This window comes from Bos mutus, chromosome 20 (assembly GCF_027580195.1).
Source record: "Bos mutus isolate GX-2022 chromosome 20, NWIPB_WYAK_1.1, whole genome shotgun sequence".
Lineage (NCBI taxonomy): Eukaryota > Metazoa > Chordata > Mammalia > Artiodactyla > Bovidae > Bos > Bos mutus.
Window position 1 is genome coordinate 5,023,247 of NC_091636.1, and position 19,302 is coordinate 5,042,548.

Below are 19,302 nucleotides of genomic sequence, written 5' to 3' on the forward strand. Positions count from 1 at the left end.
GTGTTGGGGGTCTTGTGGAGCAAACAGACCAGGAGAAAGTGCCTTCAGACTCCACAGCCTGTGGCCGCTTATGGAGAGCAATGCCTAGTGTCTGGATGAAAAGTGTTGGAGTTGCTAAGACATGAAATCCTCCTAATCTCCCTCCGTGCCCTTGAATTTCAAACCCATCTCTTGATTCCAGTGAGTTCTTGGTGTCAGTGAGCTCTTGTGGAAACCAACGGAGGAGGTGAGCTTCCCAGTGCACTCAGGGCAGGGACACAGAGGGGGACCTGGGCTGAGGACTTTGAGTCTCTTGCTTCCTTGGAGAGCTGGGTAAATCTGAGAGGTCTCTGAACTGCCCGGGGTATGCTATTAGGGTGCAATCCAATCATACGAGGGGCTGGGGAGGTCCTGTGTCTTCTGCCTTTCAAAACAGTTCCCAAGATACCAGCAAAACACATTACAAATATTCTTTATCTTCTTCCCCTCCCCCTCCTCCCTCTCCTCCTTACCCCCTTTTCTTCCCCCCTTCTTCTTCGACCTCCTCCTCCTCCTCCTTCTTCCACTCATAGCTCCTAGCAGGGACCAATGGAGACCTCACGTCCCTGTGAAACATCTAATTTTGCCAAGTGCCGATGCAATAAGCATTCAGATAGGATGTTGGTCCCAGACCCTTGGGAGCTCCCTTAAAAAGGCCTGAGGGGGACTGATGGATACTGCTGTGTCCATCTCTGGATGAGTTACTGACTGCATAGACTAAATGCATTTAAATAAAAAATAGATTTTTTATTGAAAAAATCCCCAAAGTGATGGAGCAAAATAAATATAGGTAAATAGATTTAAAAAAAGATGTAAGTCCTGCTGAGATGCCGAGGCTTGTAAGAAGGTGATGCCAGGAGGCAAAAAGGAAGGCAAACTGTGAAACTAAATCCATTCACTTTGTAAAATAAACTTGATATTGTCAGTTTTAGACTTACAGGAAAAAAATGAAAATAATACTGAGAGTTTCCATTTATTTCACACCCAGTTTTCTCCGTTATTAACATCTTAGGTTAGCAAGGTATATTTATCAAAATTAATGAATGTTGATATATTATTATTAACAAATATCAATTAAGATGTCCTTGCATGCCCAGTCCTTTAGTCATGTCCGACTCTGTGATCCCATGGACTGTAGCCTGCTAGGCTCCTCTGTCCATGGGATTTCCCAGGCCAAAATACTGGAGTGGGTTGCATTCCTTTCTCCAGGGAGTCTTCCCGACCCAGGGATCAAACCCGGTCGCCTGCCCTGCACGCAGATTCTTTACTGTCTAACCCACCAGGGAAGCCCCCAAGGTGTCCTTGGTTTTGACCTGATGTGTTTTTTCTGTTCCAGTATCCCATCTAGGATCTCACCATATTTAGTGACCATGTCTTTTTAAGTCTCCTTTCAGCTGTGACAGTTTCTCAGAACTCTCCTTGCTTCTATGACTTTGACAGTTGGAGAAGTAGTGGTTTTGTATTTTATCTGTTATTTTCCCTATGATTAGATTGAGGTTATAGGTTTTGGGAAGGAAGACCACAGAGACAAAGTGTCCTCCATATCACCTCATGTCAAGGGAACACACTTTCAACATGACTCATGGCTGCTGACGTTGACCTTGACACCTGGCTGAGGTGGTGTCTGTCAGTGTGTCAAGTTACCTCTTCCCCATTTCCGTAGGTTGTCTTTGGAGGAAGTCATTGTGTGACTCAGAGGGCTTCCCGGGTGGCTCGGATGGTAAGGAATCTGCCTGCAATGCAGGAGACCCGGGTTCAATCCCTGGGTCAGGAAGATCCCCTGGAGAAGGGCATGGCAACCCACTCCAGTATTCTTGCCTGGAGAATCCCATGGACAGAGGAGCCTGGTGGGCTACTGTCCACAGGGTTGCAAAGCATCGGACATGAGTGAGGGGCAATCACAAATGCACTGTTTTCGTCCACACTTAAAGAACGGGAGGTTGTGTTACCCCTCCTGAGGGAGGAGTAGCTATATCAGTTTTGTAGCCCTGGGCTGTCTCAAATGTACCACTCAGGCTGGCTGACATGCCTTGGAGTCTTGACACCAAAAACCCATGAGTTTTCCAAACAACAGTGGGAAAGTGTTCTCCTACTCTGAGCAGATGGTTTAGAAAAAAAAAAAAAGATAAAGCAACTATAAAACCACAGCAAAATGGTCTGTCCTAAGAGTACCTCTCCTCTTTCCTCCTCTCTTTGAACGAATGGCCAGTGCTGAGTTGCGTGTCCAGAACTCGCGAGATGCCAGGCGCCCCTGTGAAAGCCCCAGAAGCACCTGGTCAGGGCGCGGGGGGCTCTTGGGGCTCGTGAGCAGGTCTCAGCTCTGGGTGAATGCCATATTTGGATCGAGAAAGATGGTGCTCACGAACCTATCTGCAGGGCAGCAGGGGAGACCCTAACATAGAGAGCAGACTTGTGGACACAGAGGGGAAGGAGAGGGCGGGACGAATTGAGAGAGTGCCATTGGAACACATACATACCATTTGTAAAATAGATGGCGGAATGGGGATTTGCTGTGTGACCCAGGGAGTTCACACCTGGTGCTCCATGATGACCTAGAGAGGAGGGACAGACTGGGCGGTGGGAGGGAGGTTCGAGACGGAGCGGGCATATGTACACCGATGCCTTATTCATGTTGCTGTATGGCAGAAACCAACAGTGTCATCAATGGATTATCCTCCAACTAAAAATGAATAAATTTTTTAAAATTAAAGAAAAGAAAAAAGAATTTTTCCACTCTGTGATGAAAGGAAAGGCTCTTTGGGGTTGGGCTGTGTAATGAAAGGCAAGAGCGATTTGGAAAAAAACAAGATCTGGCTATAATGGGAAAGGTTATTTTTACTGCAGGGGCCAGGTCATCTGTTAAAATGCTGCAATTGCCAAAGTTTGTCTGGCCCTCGGAAATGTTACGGGCGCTTTTCCTTACGGAGTTTATTTGCTTTGAGTGTCTCAAGGAGTTAAGTGAGGGCCCGGCCAAGGTCACGCAGTCCCTGCCAGCGGAGGTGGTGGCCTTGAAGGGCTGGGGCTTGTTGGCCACATCTGCTTCCTGGGGCTGTGCAGGCCAGCACACAGGCCACGGGAGACACAGATTCTGAGTTGCTCTGTCCTTTTCTCAGACTTGAGATGCCAGTTCCTCGCAGAGGTCACGTGCCCTGTGCACGGCTCCTTTGCAACGGGACAGAAAATATTTTCCGATGGCTGGCTGTGGTGGGGTTCAGGGTTGAGCAGAATTTCTGCATTCCGGAATCCTGAATGAAGATGTGCCTAGATAATCCAACGCCCTCCTCACAGTTGTTTGAAATGAGCTTTCAGATGCTCCCAAATGCTTGTTGCAGTCTTCTCCGCCTCTTCCACAGAGACGGACAGACTGACACTAAAGCGACCCTGGGGCTGTGCAGGCAGACACAGCTGGGTAGGAATCCTGGACTCTCACTCGCGGTTGGTCTTCTGGTCAGTCCCTGAAATCTCTCTGTCCCCCAGTCTCTCTAACCGCAGGAGGGGACGGCGTGAAGGTGGGTTGCAAACAATAAAGAGAGTTCACTAAGAAGACTACATTTCCTCTTCTGACATAGCTCTCACTCTTGATTCTTAAAAAATAAAATGCTTCCACTTTTCCACTACTCAAAGAAAGTCTTCATTTTGGACATAATGCCGTTTGCAGCAAGATGGGTGGGCCTAGAGTGATCATCCTTAGCGAATGAAGTTAAGTCAGACAAAGACAAATATCACACATACCGCTTATTTGTGAAATCTAAAAAAAATGATACAAATGAACTTATTTACAAAACAGAAACACACTCATAGACTTCAAAAGGGAATTTATGGTTCCCAAAGGGGAGAAACACTGGGGGAGGGATAAATTAGGAGTTTGGGATTAATATAATATTGTTGTCATTGTTTACTTGATAAGTTGTGTGTGACTCTTGCAACCCCACAGACTGTAACCTGCCAGGCTCCTCAGTCCTTGGAAGTGTTCAGATAAGAATATTGGACTGGGTTGCCATTTCCTACTGCAGGGGATCTTCCCGACCTAGGGATCAAACCCAAGTCTCCTGCATCGGCAGACAGATGCTTTAGCACTGAGCCACCTTGGAAGCCTGGGATTAACATATACACACTGCTATACATAAAACAGATAATCTACAAGGACCTACTGTATAACACAGGGGACTCTATGCAAGGCTCTGTAATGACCTGTATGAGAAAAGAATCTGAAAATAAAAGAATATATGTATATGTATAACTGAATCACTTTGCCATACACCTGAAATGAACATAAAATTGTAAATAATTATACTCTACTATAAAATAAAAATTAAATTTAAAAATGATATTAAAAAATTCTTCATTTGGGGGGGACAATTTTAGATTCATAGAAAATCAAGAGGAAGGTTAGAGATTTCCGATATACCCCTGGCCTGCACATGTTCCCAGCCTCTCCTATTATCTATATCACTTACCAGAGTGGTACATTCATTACCAAAGATGGACCTATACTGACATGTTATAATCAGCCACAGTCCATAGTTTCTTAAGATTCACTCTTGGTGTTTTACATTCTATGGGTTTGGATGAAAGTATAATGACATGTATTTATCATTTATGTCATACACAGTATTTTCACTGCCTCAAAAATCCTCTGTGTTCTGCTCATCTCTCTCTGCCCAACCTCTGGCCACCACTGATCTTTTTACTGTCTCCATAGTTTTGCCTCTTTTTTTTCGGCCAGAATATCATCTAGTTGGAATCATATAGCATGTAGCCTTTTCAGATTGGCTTCTTTTGCTTCAGTTCAGTTCAGTTCAGTCGCTCAGTCATGTCCGACTCTTTGTGACCCCATGAATCGCAGCACACCAGGCCTCCCTGTCCATCACCAACTCCTGGAGTTCACTCAGACTCACGTCCATCGAGTCAGTGATGCCATCCAGACATCTCATCCTCTGTCATCCCCTTCTCCTCCTGTCCCAATCCCTCCCAGCATCAGAGTCTTTTCCAGTGAATCAACTCTTCACATGAGGTGGCCTAAGTACTGGATTTTCAGCTTTAGCATCATTCCTTCCAAAGAAATCCCAGGGCTGATCTCCTTCAGAATGGGCTGGTTGGATCTCCTTGAAGTCCAAGGGACTCTCAAGAGTCTTCTCCAACACCACAGTTCAAAAGCATCAATTCTTTGGCGCTCAGCCTTCTTCACAGTCCAACTCTCACATCCATACATGACCACTGGAAAAACCATAGACTTGACTAGATGGACCTTTGTTGGCAAAGTAATGTCTCTGCTTTTGAATATGCTATCTAGGTTGGTCATAACTTTTCTTCCAAGGAGTAAGCGTCTTTTAATTTCATGGCTGCAGTCACCATCTGCAGTGATTTTGGAGCCCAGAAAAATAAAGTCTGACACTGTTTCCACTGTTTCCCCATCTATTTCCCATGAAGTGATGGGACCGGATGCCATGATCTTCGTTTTCTGAATGTTGAACTTTAAGCCAACTTTTTCACTCTCCACTTTCACTTTCATCAAGAGGCTTTTTAGTTCCTCTTCACTTTCTGCCATAAGGGTGGTGTCATCTGTATATCTGAGGTTATTGATATTTCTCCTGGAAATCTTGATTCCAGCTTGTGCTTCCTCCAGCCCAGCGTTTTTCATGATGTACTCTGCATAGAAGTTAAATAAGCAGGGTGACAATATACAGCCTTGACGTACTCCTTTTCCTATTTGGAACCAGTCTGTTGTTCCATGTCCAGTTCTAACTGTTGCTTCCTGGCCTGCATACAAATTTCTCAAGAGGCAGGTCAGGTGGTCTAGTATTCCCATCTCTTTCAGAATTTTCCACAGTTTATGGTTATCCACACCATCAAAGGCTTTGGCATATCAATAAAGCAGAAATAGATGTTTTTCTAGAACTCTCTTGCTTTTTTGATGATCCAGCGGATGTTGGCAATTTGATCTCTGGTTCCTCTGCCTTTTCTAACACCAGCTTGAACATCTGGAAGTTCATGGTTCACATATTGCTGAAGCCTGGCTTGGAGAATTTTGAGCATTACTTTACTAGCATGTGAGATGAGTGCAATTGTGCGATAGTTTGAGCATTCTTTGCCATTGCTTTTCTTTGGGATTGGAATGAAAACTGACCTTTTCCAGTCCTGTGGCCACTGCTGAGTTTTCCACATTTGCTGGCATATTGAGTGTAGCACTTTCACAGCATCATCTTTCAGGATTTGAAACAGCTCAACTGGAATTCCATCACCTCCACTAGCTTTGTTCCTAGTGATGCTTTCTAAGGCCCACTTGACTTCACATTCCAGGATGTCTGGCTCTAGGTGAGTGATCACACCATCGTGATTATCTGGGTCGTGAAGATCTTTTTTGTACAGTTCTGTGTATTCTTGCCACCTCTTCTTAATATCTTCTGCTTCTGTTAGGTCCATACCATTTCTGTCCTTTATCGAGCCCATCTTTGCATGAAATATTCCCTTGATATCTCTAATTTTCTTGAAGAGATCTCTAGTCTTTCCCATTCTGTTGTTTTCCTCTATTTCTTTGCATTGATCGCTGAGGAAGGCTTTCTTATCTCTCCTTGCTATTCTTTGGAACTCTGCATTCAGATGTTTATATCTTTCCTTTTCTCCTTTGCTTTTCGCTTCCCTTCTTTTCACAGCTATTTGTAAGGCCTCCCCAGACAGCCATTTTGCTTTTTTTGCATTTCTTTTCCATGGGGATGGTCTTGATCCCTGTCTTCTGTACAATGTCACGAACCTCAGTCCATAGTTCATCAGGCACTCTATCTATCAGATCTAGGCCCTTGAATCTATTTCTCACTTCCACTGTATAATCGTAAGGGATTTGATTTAGGTCATAGCTGAATGGTCTAGTGGTTTCCCCTACTTTCTTCTATTTAAGTCTGAATTTGGTAATAAGGAATATGCATTCAAGGTTCTTCCGTGTCGGTCTGTGGCTCGATAGCATCTTTCTTTTCGTGCTGAGTGATATTCCATTGTCTGGATGCACTACAGTGCATTTATACATTTACTTACTAAAAGATGTCCTGATTGCTTCCAGATTTTGACCATTATTACTAAAGTCCTTGTGAGTATCATGTGCAGGTTCTGTTTGGACATAGCTTTTGACTCAGGGTAAACAGCAAGGAGCACGAATGCTGGATTGTATGGAAAGAATATCTCTAGTTTCAGAAGAAGCCACCAGTCTTCCAAAGCGGCCACACCATTTTTTTTAATTGAAGTAGAGTTGACTTACAGTATTATATTAGTCTCAGGTGTACAACATAGTGATTTGGTATTTTCAAGATTATGATCCATATAAAGTTAGTGTAAGATATTGGCTATATTTCCTGTGCGGCGTGTTACATCCTTATATCTTACCTATTTTATACATAGTAGTTTGCCCTCAATGGCACCCGACTCCAGTACTCTTGCCTGTGGTCGCTAAAAGTCGGACACGACTGAGCGACTTCACTTTCACTTTTCACTTTCATGCATTGGAGAAGGAAATGGCAACCCACTCCAGTGTTCTTGCCTGGAGAATCCCTGGGACGGGGGAGCCTGGTGGGCTGCCGTCTATGGGGTCTCACGGAGTCAGACACGACTGAAGCGACTTAGCAGCAGCAGCAGTTTGCCCCTCTCGATTCTCCACCCCTGCTGTGCCCCTTCCCCTTCCCTCTCCCCCTCCAGTAGCCATTAGTTTGTTCTCCCTCTGTGAGTCTATTTGTTTCGTCATGTTCGTTTGCGTCCTTTTTCAGATGCCACGTGTAAGTGAAAGCCTGCAGTGTTTGGCCGCGCCCCTCCCCGCAGGATGAGAGTCGGGTGTGCGCACCCGAATCCTCTGTCACCTCTGCTTCTCCGCCAGGCCTCGGGTGCTCTGTCCACTGGATTCCTTCCCCAGAGGGCCTTCAGGTGCGACCCGGGTGACCCTGATCAAAGTATGCTGGAAAGAATGGAGATGAAGCGCCCCAGACAAACCCACTGTAATGATCTGCTCGGGCTGCAATAGCAACACACCAGTCTGGGCAGCTTAAACAACAGACATTTCTTTTTCTCGTGGTTTTGGAGGCAGGAAGTCCAAGACCATGCGTGCCAGCATGGTGAGCACCTTCCTCCTGGCTCGCAGAGGGATGCCTTCTCACGGCATTCTCACGTGGTGGGAGACAGCATACAAGTTCCCTGCTTTGTTTCTGTTCTTATAAGGACATCAATTACATTGGATCTCGGCCTCACCTAAGCTTAATTACTTCATAAAAGCCCTATCTCCAAATACGGTCGTCTTGAGGGTGCGGGCTTCAACGTACGAATTTAGAGGGGGGAGACCGCGGAAACGTTCAGCCCACAGTGCTTACCAAGAAAAACACGGGCAGCTGCGTGGTGAATAATTCAGGCTCCACACTTGAAAGCTGGTGGAAGCGACGCAGGGTCTCATCCAGGGGAATCACGTCTGAACATAAACCAGAGGAGCCCGCTTTGGAGCCCGAGTGTGGGACACCGCCACAGGACAGCAAGGACGCCCCAGGGTGGCGCGCGCGTCAGAGGCCTGGGGCTGCGCTATACACTCCCCCGCAGTCCTTTCAGGCAGTTCGCGCTCCGCGTTCTCACTGCTCAGCCTGCCCGCAGGCATCTCTCCAGCCTCGCCCGTCGGCCCCCACCGTTCCCATTCCTCTGCCCGGAATCTACTCCCCTCTTCTCCTTGGGAGAGACTCATTTCCTTCCTTGTGTCCTGGTCTCAGTCAAATCGTTTTTCATTTGAACCTGTGCTAAGGGTCTCACGCTCCACCCCGATCGTTCTATCAAAGTATTTCTTCCAAGGAGATGGGATGGTCTCCCTCTGAGGACCTGGCAGAGGGCCCTGTCTCCGTCCTTCTACGCGCAGGACTGAAAGCAGGGCCGTGGGGGCTTGTGAGGCCCGGCTGCTCTATTTCCATCTTGTCGCCGCACCCTCAGTTGATGTGACCTCCCGGAGGCCGCCTGACACTTCACTAGCCCCACCAGGGCCTGGCTCCCAGAGCGCAGACGGTGGGTGCGTGCGGAACGGCTGAGTGGGCGCTGCCCTGGGTCTCTGCTGGGTCCCCGGGAACAGGGGGACACTCTCTGGACTGCTCTGCACCGACCTCCCCCCGCCCCCGGGAATGGCCCTTTTCTAGCTCCCTTTGGTCATTTCCATTTTAATCTTCGCCTGAAGGCTTTTGAGGAGCTCTGTTCTGAGCTTTTCCCTAGCAACACAGTGTTCTCAACTTTGGCATTTAAAACTATCCTTTTCATGTTGTTTCACCTTAAACAGAAAGGGAGCAAAGTGGCTCCAGTGCCAAGATTAATGGGGAACATTCTCCCCTCAAATGTTCTTGATCAAGGCCTGAGGTCCATCTCTGAAGTAAAACAGAATATAAATTCGGAGTCTGTGCAAAGGTATCTAAATCCACAAGAAACCAAGAGGTAATGTTTTTTATCAGGTCAGTTACTAGCTTAGACAACTGTCTAATTTTAAACGTTCACACAAAGTCACCTTCAACAAAAAAAAATTAAGACAGCTATGCAGTAGAGTTATAACTACACACACACACACACACACACACACACACACGGGCGTGTCGCGTGTGCATATGTACATGGGACTTCCCTGGTGGTGGCCCAGTGGTTAAGAATTCAACTTGCAATGCAGGGGACTCAGGGTTGATCCCTGGTCAGGAAACTAGGATCCCACATGTCGTGGGGCCGCTAAGCCTGTGTGCCCATGCTCTACAACTAGAGAAACCCTTGCACCTCGGTTTGAAGACCCAGCACAGCCAAATATATATATATAACTAAACTGGTAACCAAATCACTAAACAAAGGATGTCGCCATCTTCAAGCCATTACATGACAGCTGCCTGGACGGTGAGCCCTGAGGGACCTCAGGGTGGAGATAAAGGGGCTACCCACTGCCAAGCCCATCTAGTGGGTATCAAATTGCGGCCACCCCTGCATGGTACACCTGAGGAAACTTCGGATAAGAAAACAGGATGCTGGCCCAAGAGAGCTGAGGTGCACATCAAAGGAAGCATGTCTGTGAGCCCAGAGTCTTGCATCTTCCTATACATAGAGGAGCACTAAATTCTTTAACTTGAGATACCTTGTGTCCTTTTATTAACAGGAATCTTTTGTTCTGATTAGCTGGTTTTGTTGCAGAAACACCTATATAGCCTGGTTTCCCCCCTTCCTCTTCAAAACAGTCTTCCTAGCATTACCTGAGATGCTGTCTCTTAGGCTTGAAGTTCTAAAAATGTCCCCTGAACAAAACATAACTCTCAACTTTTAGACTGCATTTTTTTTCAGTCAACAATACATACATACCTTTTTTCCTAAACTTAGTGAACACTTCGTTGGAATTTGTTTTGTGCCAGGTGATGTTCTAAGAGTGTTACAAATGCTGACGACTCACTGGCTCCTCGTATCAACCCTCTGAGGCGGGCACTACTGTAACTCCCATTTTACAGACGGAAAAGGTGAGGGACGGGAGAATGGAGTAACTCACTCGAGAACAATGGCTGGTTGGGGGCAGCCGGGGTGAGGAATCTAGGTGGTGTGGCTCCAGAATCCATGCTTTCTACACCTATACTGTCCTAGAACTTCAAGGGGCCTGAGAAGTAATACGTTTACTTGTGGGTCTATTCGATGACCTAACTTGTGGTGACCACCAGGCTGGGCCAGGTCCACACAGGGCAGTGGCCCCACAGAGGGGAAGGCGTCTGTGTCCTCACCACATCAGCATCCCAGCCCCCGGTCCACGCTCAGCCCCACCACTTAAGAGTGATGTGATCCTTGGGCACCTTACTTAACCTCTAGTCTCTACTCCTTCAGTTGTAAAATGAGGATAAGACTACAGACCTGATTGGGTGGTTTTGAGGGTGAAGTGAGTGAGTGCTTGCAAAGCAGTGTGTGAAGTCCTGAAATGTGCTCCATCCATGCCCTTGTCCTTCAGAGAAACACTTCCCACTTGGATTCTTCTTTCTGTTTCCATCTGTGGATCCATTCAGCAAACGTGCTTGCTTCACTGAGGGTGGTGGAGTTTGCTTGGTACGGGCAAGGGCAGGGTCAGTGGAGCGGAGTGGCTCTGGGGGTTGACTCCAGGGCAGGCAGGGGCGATTTTCCAGCAGGGAGCAGGGTGAAAGCTGGGGTGCAGAGCCACATGGGATTCTGACTCCAGGCATCCCTCCAGCTCTGTGATTTGGGGTGGGTCGTCTTACTGAGACTTGGTTTCCTCTTCAATGATGGCAGCCATTAGCTGGGGTAGGGAGGGTGTTCATGAGACGCTGTGTGTGCCTGGGGTGTGGACTTTTGTCAAAACTGCTGCTGTGGTCACTCCTGGGGGCCCGGGGGGCACTGAGAGACAGATGCTGGCTCTGGGGAGGGTGGGATGGTGCAAGGGCCAGCTAGTGGGGGTGGGGGTGAGATAGACGAGGGGGACTCGGCCCATATGCCTCTGGTTTCAGCACCCCGTGTTCTGCCTTGCCTGGCCAAGGGCCTTTCGTGGCCTGCTCTGTTCCTGGGCTCGGTCTTTATTTCCATCAAAGCAGGCTGCTTTATTTCCATCAAAGCACCCTCCACCTGGCCTCCTTCGAGGCTGGTGGCTCCCAGGGCCAGCAGAGAGCACGTGTTTACTCACACCACCTCTGTCTGTTTATGGAGGTGGAACTGATGAGACCAACACTGTGGTTGGGCCTGGGTGGCTGCCCCACAAAACTAACATTCAAGCTACACTCGGTTGCAAAACTCGGGGTGAAAGCAGAGCGAGATACAAGTGGAGGTCAGGCCAGGATCTGGTTCAGACCGAGAGTGAAACGGGCCGTAATAGTGACTGCTATTTTGTAAGTTCTTACTACGTACTAGATGGTATGAGGGTTTCCCAGGCATTATCTCAGTAATTTCCTCCACACAGGGAAGTAGGCAGAGAGGCTGAGAAACTTGTCCAAGGCTGCTCAGCTACTTTTTAGAGAAGCTGGGGTTTGGCCTGATCTCTCTAAAGTCAGAAGTCTGTGTTATCTCCAGCTTGGTTATTTTGCCTCCCCAGATAAAATTAATACTAATACTTCCTTTTTAAATTTATTTTTTTATTGGCTTCCCAGCTGGCTCAGTGGTAAACAATCCGCCTGTCTGAGTAAGAAACACAAGAGATGTGGGTTTGATCCTTGGGTCAGGAAGATCCTCTGGAGCTGGGAATGACAACCCACTCCAGTATTCTTGGAGTATACTTGGATCCTGGAGGATCCATGGACAGAGGTACGTGATGTGCTTCAGTTCTTGGGGTCACAAAGAGTCGGACACAACTGAGCAGCAAAGTACACGGCTGATTTAGTGTTGTGTTAATTTCTGCTGTACAGCAGAGTGACTCAGTTATACCTATATATACATGCTTTAAAAATTGTTTTTAATACCAGTAGTTTCTGTTTAAAGAATTTCTATAGTCTTCAAGGCAATTTTGTAGATGGGGAGACTGATGTTCAGAGAGGACCAGTCACTTACTTGCCCATGGACACACAGGTAGGAAGTGACAAAGCTAGGGCGTTACCCAGCTCCTCCAAATTGTGTGGGAATGAGCCTGGTGGGTGGGCCAAGCAGCTTTCTTCTGACGAAAACTTTTCCTTTAGGAAAATGCATGGCAGTGTCCTGGTGGTTCCGTCTTCCAGCGTGACCATGGGGTGGATCCAGAAAGGATGGGTCTGTCATCTCTGTTTGGCTCCGGGTGATGATTAAGAGCTGCGTGCGTGTGTGTGTGCATGCTAAGTCTTGCACACACGCATGACTTAGTCATAACCTAGTCATGCTTGAGTCATGTCCCACTCTTTGCAATCCCGTGGACTGTAGCCCAGCAGGCTCCTCTGTCCATGGGATTCTCCAAGCAAGAATACTGGAGTGGGTTGCCATACCCTCCTCCAGGGGATCTTCCCGACCCAGGGGTCACACCTGTGTCTCTTCTATCTCCTGAACTGGCAGGTGGGTTCTTCACTGTTAACGCCATCTGGGTCCTGCACATTCTCTCATCAGCAGCTCCATGAGGTAGGAACCGCCCTATCCACCCATGTTACTGATGAGAAAACAGAGGCTCAGGAAGTTAGGCTCAGGTCCTGGCTACTGAGGGGTCTGTGCGGTGCATTCACCCAGTTGGGTTTCCCTCCAGAGTCCAGACTGGTGGCCGCCGCCTCCTGTCTTCTGCATCCTTCCAAACTGCCGGGACCTCCTGTCTCCAGCCCTCCTCGTGCCCAGGCTGCATCCACACCCCTGCCCTCCAAAGTCTCTTTTCCCTCCTCTTTTGGATCTTGTTCTAGTTCCATGCCTTGAGCTGGGCTCCCTGACCTCCTTGCCCTGGCTCTGCTGTCCTTAGGGCAGCGGGCAACCAGGCTACTTGGTTCCATTAGCTAGCTCTGGGCTAGCCCTGGGCTTCAATTTCTGTAAAATGGGGGTGTGATGGCTGCTCTGCACTCTGGTTAAATTAATCATTAGCAACGACACCTGAAGCTGCTATTGTTACTGTGAGCAATTACAGTATTTAGTGAGTGCTTCCTACCTGCCCTGCATGGACAGGTGCTCTGCAGGTCCTTTATCACACTTGATAAAGGATGGAAAAGGGCGAACAGAGGGACATGAGGGCTTCCTTCGTGGCTCAGTGGTAAAGAGTCCACCTGCAGTGTAGGAGACGCAGTTTCGATCCCTGGGTCGGGAATATCCTCTGGAGGAGGGAACTGCAACCCACTCCAGTATTCTTGCCTGGAGAATCCCATGGACAGAGGAGCCTGGTGGGCTGCAGTCCACTGGGTGGCAAAGAGTCAAACATGCCTGAAGTGACTGAGCACACAATGCATGCAAGGAATGAGTGTCTCCTCTCCCGTTCCTATTCCTTTCCTGCTGCTGCTAAGTCACTTCAGTCATGTCCGACTCTGTGTGACCCCATAGACGGCAGCCCACCAGGCTCCCCCGTCCCTGGGATTCTCCTGGCAAGAACACTGGAGTGGTTGCCATTTCCTTCTCCAATGCATGAAAGTGAAAAGTGAAAGTGAAGTCGCTCAGTTGTGTCCAACTTAGCGACCCCATGGACTGCAGCCCACCAGGCGCCCCAGTCCATGGGATTTTCCCGGCAAAAGTACTGGAGTGGGGTGCCATCGCCTTCTCCAGTGTTTCTAGCCTATCCTTTGTCTATCCCCACGGAGCAGAGCACCACATCTCAGGGTCTACGGAACAAAGGACAAGAAAGCTGCGGATGACGGAAGTAGTGGTTGAGTGAGGTGACTCTGTCCCTCTAGGATGTAGCTGTGTCACTCCTCATGAATGGATGGGCCACAAGTTCACAGTCTTACCTGACAGCACCTAAAAACCATCACCAGGGCAATCTCTGGGAACCATGCGTCTTTTTCAGCTTCTTACAACAGCTCTTGTCAGGTTGGTGGAAGGGCCCCTCCCCCTGCTCCACTCTGCCCTGGAGTTGAACCCGCCCCTGGAGGCCTCTGCTGACTGTGTGTGGGGGGGACCAGCCCAGGCAAAATAGGTCAGTTCCAGGGTCTAAGCAAAGCTGCGGGGCTAGCACGGAGTCACTGGTCTCCACGCACAGGCTCAGTGCCCTGGGTCACCGCCTTACTCTGCCACCGTACGAGATAAGAATGGACACAGAGGCGTCCCTGCCTCCTCAGGTCCAGCCTTGGCATCCTCCACCTCCTGCTTGTCTGCTCTGGAGACTTGTGATGAGAACACAGCCCTGGAAGGGCCTCTCCGTTTTCTCGCGTCCCTCCCTCTCTCGCTCCCGGAGCCCAGCTGTGCGCCCTGGGCCTCGCCTGCTCCCCTTTCTCCTTCTCTTCCTCTGCCTCAGGCAGGAGAGGTCTGTGCCTCCCTGGGCTTCCAAGACTCGGGTGTAGCGCAGGGCAGCGGGCAGAGCCGCCCTCTGCAGGCTGGCTTTGGTTCAGGGCCGTGCTGTCTGCGAGCTGGCTGGGGTGAATGCAGCCTTGGACGCGGTCCAGCTTGTCTCCCTGGAGTTCTGTGTCAGGGTGTAGGGCCAGAGGCTTTGCTGATCACAAAGGATCACTCTGCCAGTGTCAACTGCGCAAACATCTCCTTGGGGACTTGTAAGGAGGTGGGAGGCTGGGCCAAGGCTGGAGAGAAGCGGTCCTGGGTCTCCAGGTCACATGGGACTCATCTGACGACTGCAAACCACAAGGTGTTCCCAGCGTGCACTTCACGAGGAAAAGTGGAATGACTGAATGGCGACTGTAGCCAGCAGTGTTCTCTGTTTTCACCCATGCTTGCCGCATGTCTAGGAAGAGATTTGTGCTAGGAAGGAACACCGGTAAAATCCCAGCTTATCAATAACTTATGGAATATAAGTAAGTTTCTGTTAGTTTCCGCAGCTTGTGGACTTTTGCCAAATTTGGCATGTACCAGGTGGTCTAGCTTGGTGATAAGAAATAAGCCGGCATCAGAAAGACGTGTGGCCTGCCACCCAAGGGGCCAACACTGAGCCACAGCAAGAGACCCAAAACGCTGACGGGGCCAGGGTGGGGGTGACGAGACAGCAAGAACAAGGGAAAAGAAAGAGTGAGCTTGACCCCCAAGCCTCTCTCTGCTGGTCTGCACCGTCCAGGGGGGCGCCTACTGTTTCCTCCTGCAGATAAGCTGGAAGTCAGCTGAGCCGCCTGCTCTGCCAGGCAGGGGCTGTCACGTGGTGTGCGTCTGATTCACCGCTCCAGCCATTTCTTGCTTATCACCACCCCCTGGCCCATTCATACCATAGGACCTTGGAGTATCGGTGAGGTCTGCTGCTGCTACTGCTAAGTCACTTCAGTCGTGTCCGATTCTGTGTGACCCCATAGACGTCAGCCCACCAGGCTCTCCTGCCCCTGGGATTCTGCAGGCAAGAACACTGGAGTGAGTTGCCATTTCCTTCTCCAATGCATGAAAGTGAAAAAGTGAAAGTGAAGTCACTCAGTCCTGTCCAACTCTTAGCGACCCCATGGACTGCAGCCTACCAGGCTCCTCCATCCATGGGATTTTCCAGGCAAGAGTACTGGAGTGGGGAGCCATTGCCTTCTCTGTCGGTGAGGTCAAGGTTTTGCAAATAGTCACAGGGCCACCAGGTGGGACTGAGCAAGGTGAGCGTGCATGGAAAGAGTGGGGGCCAAGGATCAGGGTGTGGTGTTGGAGCCAGGACAGGGTCAGGGGCATCCGTAGGGGCTTGAGGTGGTGACAGTGATGGGAGAGGGGTTCCAAATAGTGGCACTGATCCGTTGTTACTGTGTTTAGGATAATGGGAAAGTGGTGGAAAAATAATTACAGTTAAAGGAAGAAAACTAGTTGAATCCCAAGAGGGTCTGGGAGCAGAGGCATGTCTAGCTCTCAGATTTGATTTTTAAATACCAGCCAGAGGATCAAGCCTCCTTGGATAAATGGCAGATTCCAAGTTGGGGGCAGGGAATGTACATGATGAGCTTGGGGCATCTTCTGGTGTCAGAAAGGAAGTGCCAAAGAGAGGTGGAGAAATGTCACACAGACACAAAAAACAGCATGGAGGGCCACACCCTGGCCAAATCTGGGACAGTTTGAGCATCAAAAGAAATAAGACTAAAATATAGAACACATTGATTAAATAGGAATCCATGGATCAACACAAATAGAAACAAATAAAAGAATAAACGAGGACAAGAAAAGGTTTTCATTGCAGTAGGATGTCAACTAGTAACTGTAGAAGGAATGATGGAACTAGAAAATTACCATTTGGTACTTACTGTAGAACAGAATATTTACAAAGTCTAAAAGTACCTCCCCATGAAATATTAAACACAAAGGGACAAAACCGCAATCTGAAAGACACACCTTTAATCAAGTGATCAAGGTGAACATCACCAGCAAAAGTGAAAGTGAAGTCGCTCAGTCATGTCTGACTCTTTGTGACCCCATGGACTGTAGCCCACCAGGCTCCTCTGTCCATGGGATTTTCCAGGCAATAGTACTGGAGTGGATTGCCATTTCCTTCTCCAGGGGATCTTCCCAACGCAGGGATTGAACCGGGGTCTCCTGCATTGTAGACAGACGCTTTACCATGTGAGCCACCAGGGAAGTGACCAGCAAAGGACAAATCTAAATCATGCACCTCATAGGGTGCTGTGGAAAGAACACAGATTCACTTCTGTAATATTCCTGCTCAAGATGCAGAGTCCGAATCTAACCACAAGGAATTGTCAGACAAACCCAAGGACTATTCTACTAAAGGTCTGGCCATTGTCTTTAAAAAGAACTATTCCAGATTGAAGGAATCGAAGGAGATGTGACAACTAAAGGTAGTGTTTGATTCTAAACCGAATCCTTTCTCTAATCAGGACACTTGGCAAAACAGAAGGTCTGTGGGTTAACAGTAGTATTGTATTAATGTTAATTTCCTGTTGCTCTTACTGTGGCTTTGTAGTACACCATCCTTATTTGTAGGAATTATATGCTGAAGTATTTGGGGGAGATGGGACATCAGGTCAACAACCTCTCTCAACTGGTTCAGGAAAAAGTTGTTCGTACTATTCTTACAACTTTTCTGTAAGTTTGAAATCATTTCAGAGGAAAAGGAAAAAGTTTGTTCAAAAAAGTTGTTAAACATCTACTGAGAGGCATGTTTGTTCAGTGCAGTGGTTGAAAGCTACACTTGGCAAAATGTGTTGTGTATATACCATGGAATATTATACAGCCTTAAAAAGGATGGAGATTCTGACACATGCTACAGCCTAGATGGACTTTAATGACCTTATGCTAGGTGAAATGTCAGTCACGATAGGACAAATACTGTATGATTCCACTTATATGAAGTTCTTAGAGCAGTCAAATGCAGAGACAAAGTAGAATGGTGGGTGCCAGCGGCTGGGGGCAGGGGGAGTGGGGAGTTATTGTTTAAAGAACATAGAGTTTCGGTTGGGGAAGGTAAAAATTCTGGAGGTGGATGGTGGCGATGTTTGCAGAACAAGATGAAGGTACATATTGTCATTGAACGAATGGTTGAGATGGTAAATTTCACGGTTTGCATATTTTCCCACAATAAAAGACACTGGAGGAGAAAAAGTCAGGCTTTGAAGGCGAACAACTTCTCAGCACTGACACTTGTTCCTGAAATCTCAGGTGAGTGCTTGTCTCTTTCTTTGTTACTGGGGACAAGGGCACTGTCTTCATACTGCGGAGTCAGAGACCCTGCACGGAAGCCCTTCAAGTCGTGGCTGTAGTGGGCAGCACATAGTGAGTTCTCAAAACAGGGCACCTCCTCTTATTCTGATCCTTTCACATCATTGCATCAACTTCACAGCTCTGCGGGTGGCTGCCATTTTCCCCAGCGCCCCCTCCCGCAACTTCCAAGAACTACTCAGCACCCAGCCAGCTCTCTTCCCCTTTCTAGGAACTTCTTCTGCAGACAATTAGAGAGGTAGAGTGTGTCCCAGTTAAAGACATGAAAACCTTATATAAGCATACAAAGACATGCTTCTATATGCACAGATCATCTCTGGAGGGATCTGTATAGACCCAGGTAACAGTGATGGTCTCTGGGGTCCTTAAGGGACACAGCAGGAAACTTCTCCTGTTAAACCCATTTGTACCCTTGGGATGTCTTCCCACATACAGGCGTTGCTGCTTTAAATAAATGAGAGAAATAAATAGCTGGATCAATCCATCTAGTCACCAAAGAGGGGACCTCTGTGACAACTGAGTTCCTTTGGGAGGATCTGTCTTGAGGCAGATAAGAGGAGTTCAGAAAAAGCATCTCCCTGTATTTGCTGTTCAAGTGCCAACAACTCAAAATAATGTACAAAGCAGCCTATTTTGTGGTGGCATATCCTCAATGCCTGCAGTCATAGTTTGGGGTGGCATTTTTGCTACCCTTCACCCTCATTTACAAAATGTTAAGCTGCATACACAGATTCAGTTCAGTTCAGTTCAGTTCAGTCGCTCAGTCGTATCCGACTCTTTGCAATACTCTTTGGACTGCAGCACACCAGGCCTCCCTGTCCATCACCAGCTCCCAGAGTTTACTCAAACTCAAGTCCATTGAGTCGGTGATGCCATCCAACCATCTGATCCTCTGTCGTCCCCTTCTCTTTCCTCCTTCAATTTTTCCCAGCATCAGGGTCTTTTCAAATGAGTCAGCTCTCTGCATTAGGTGGCCAAAGTATTGGAGTTTCAGCTTCAACAGCAGTCCTTCCAATGAACACTCAGGACTGGTCTCCTTTAGGATGGACTGGTTGGATCTCCCTGCAGTCCAAGGGATACTCAAGAGTCTTCTCCAACACCACAGTTCAA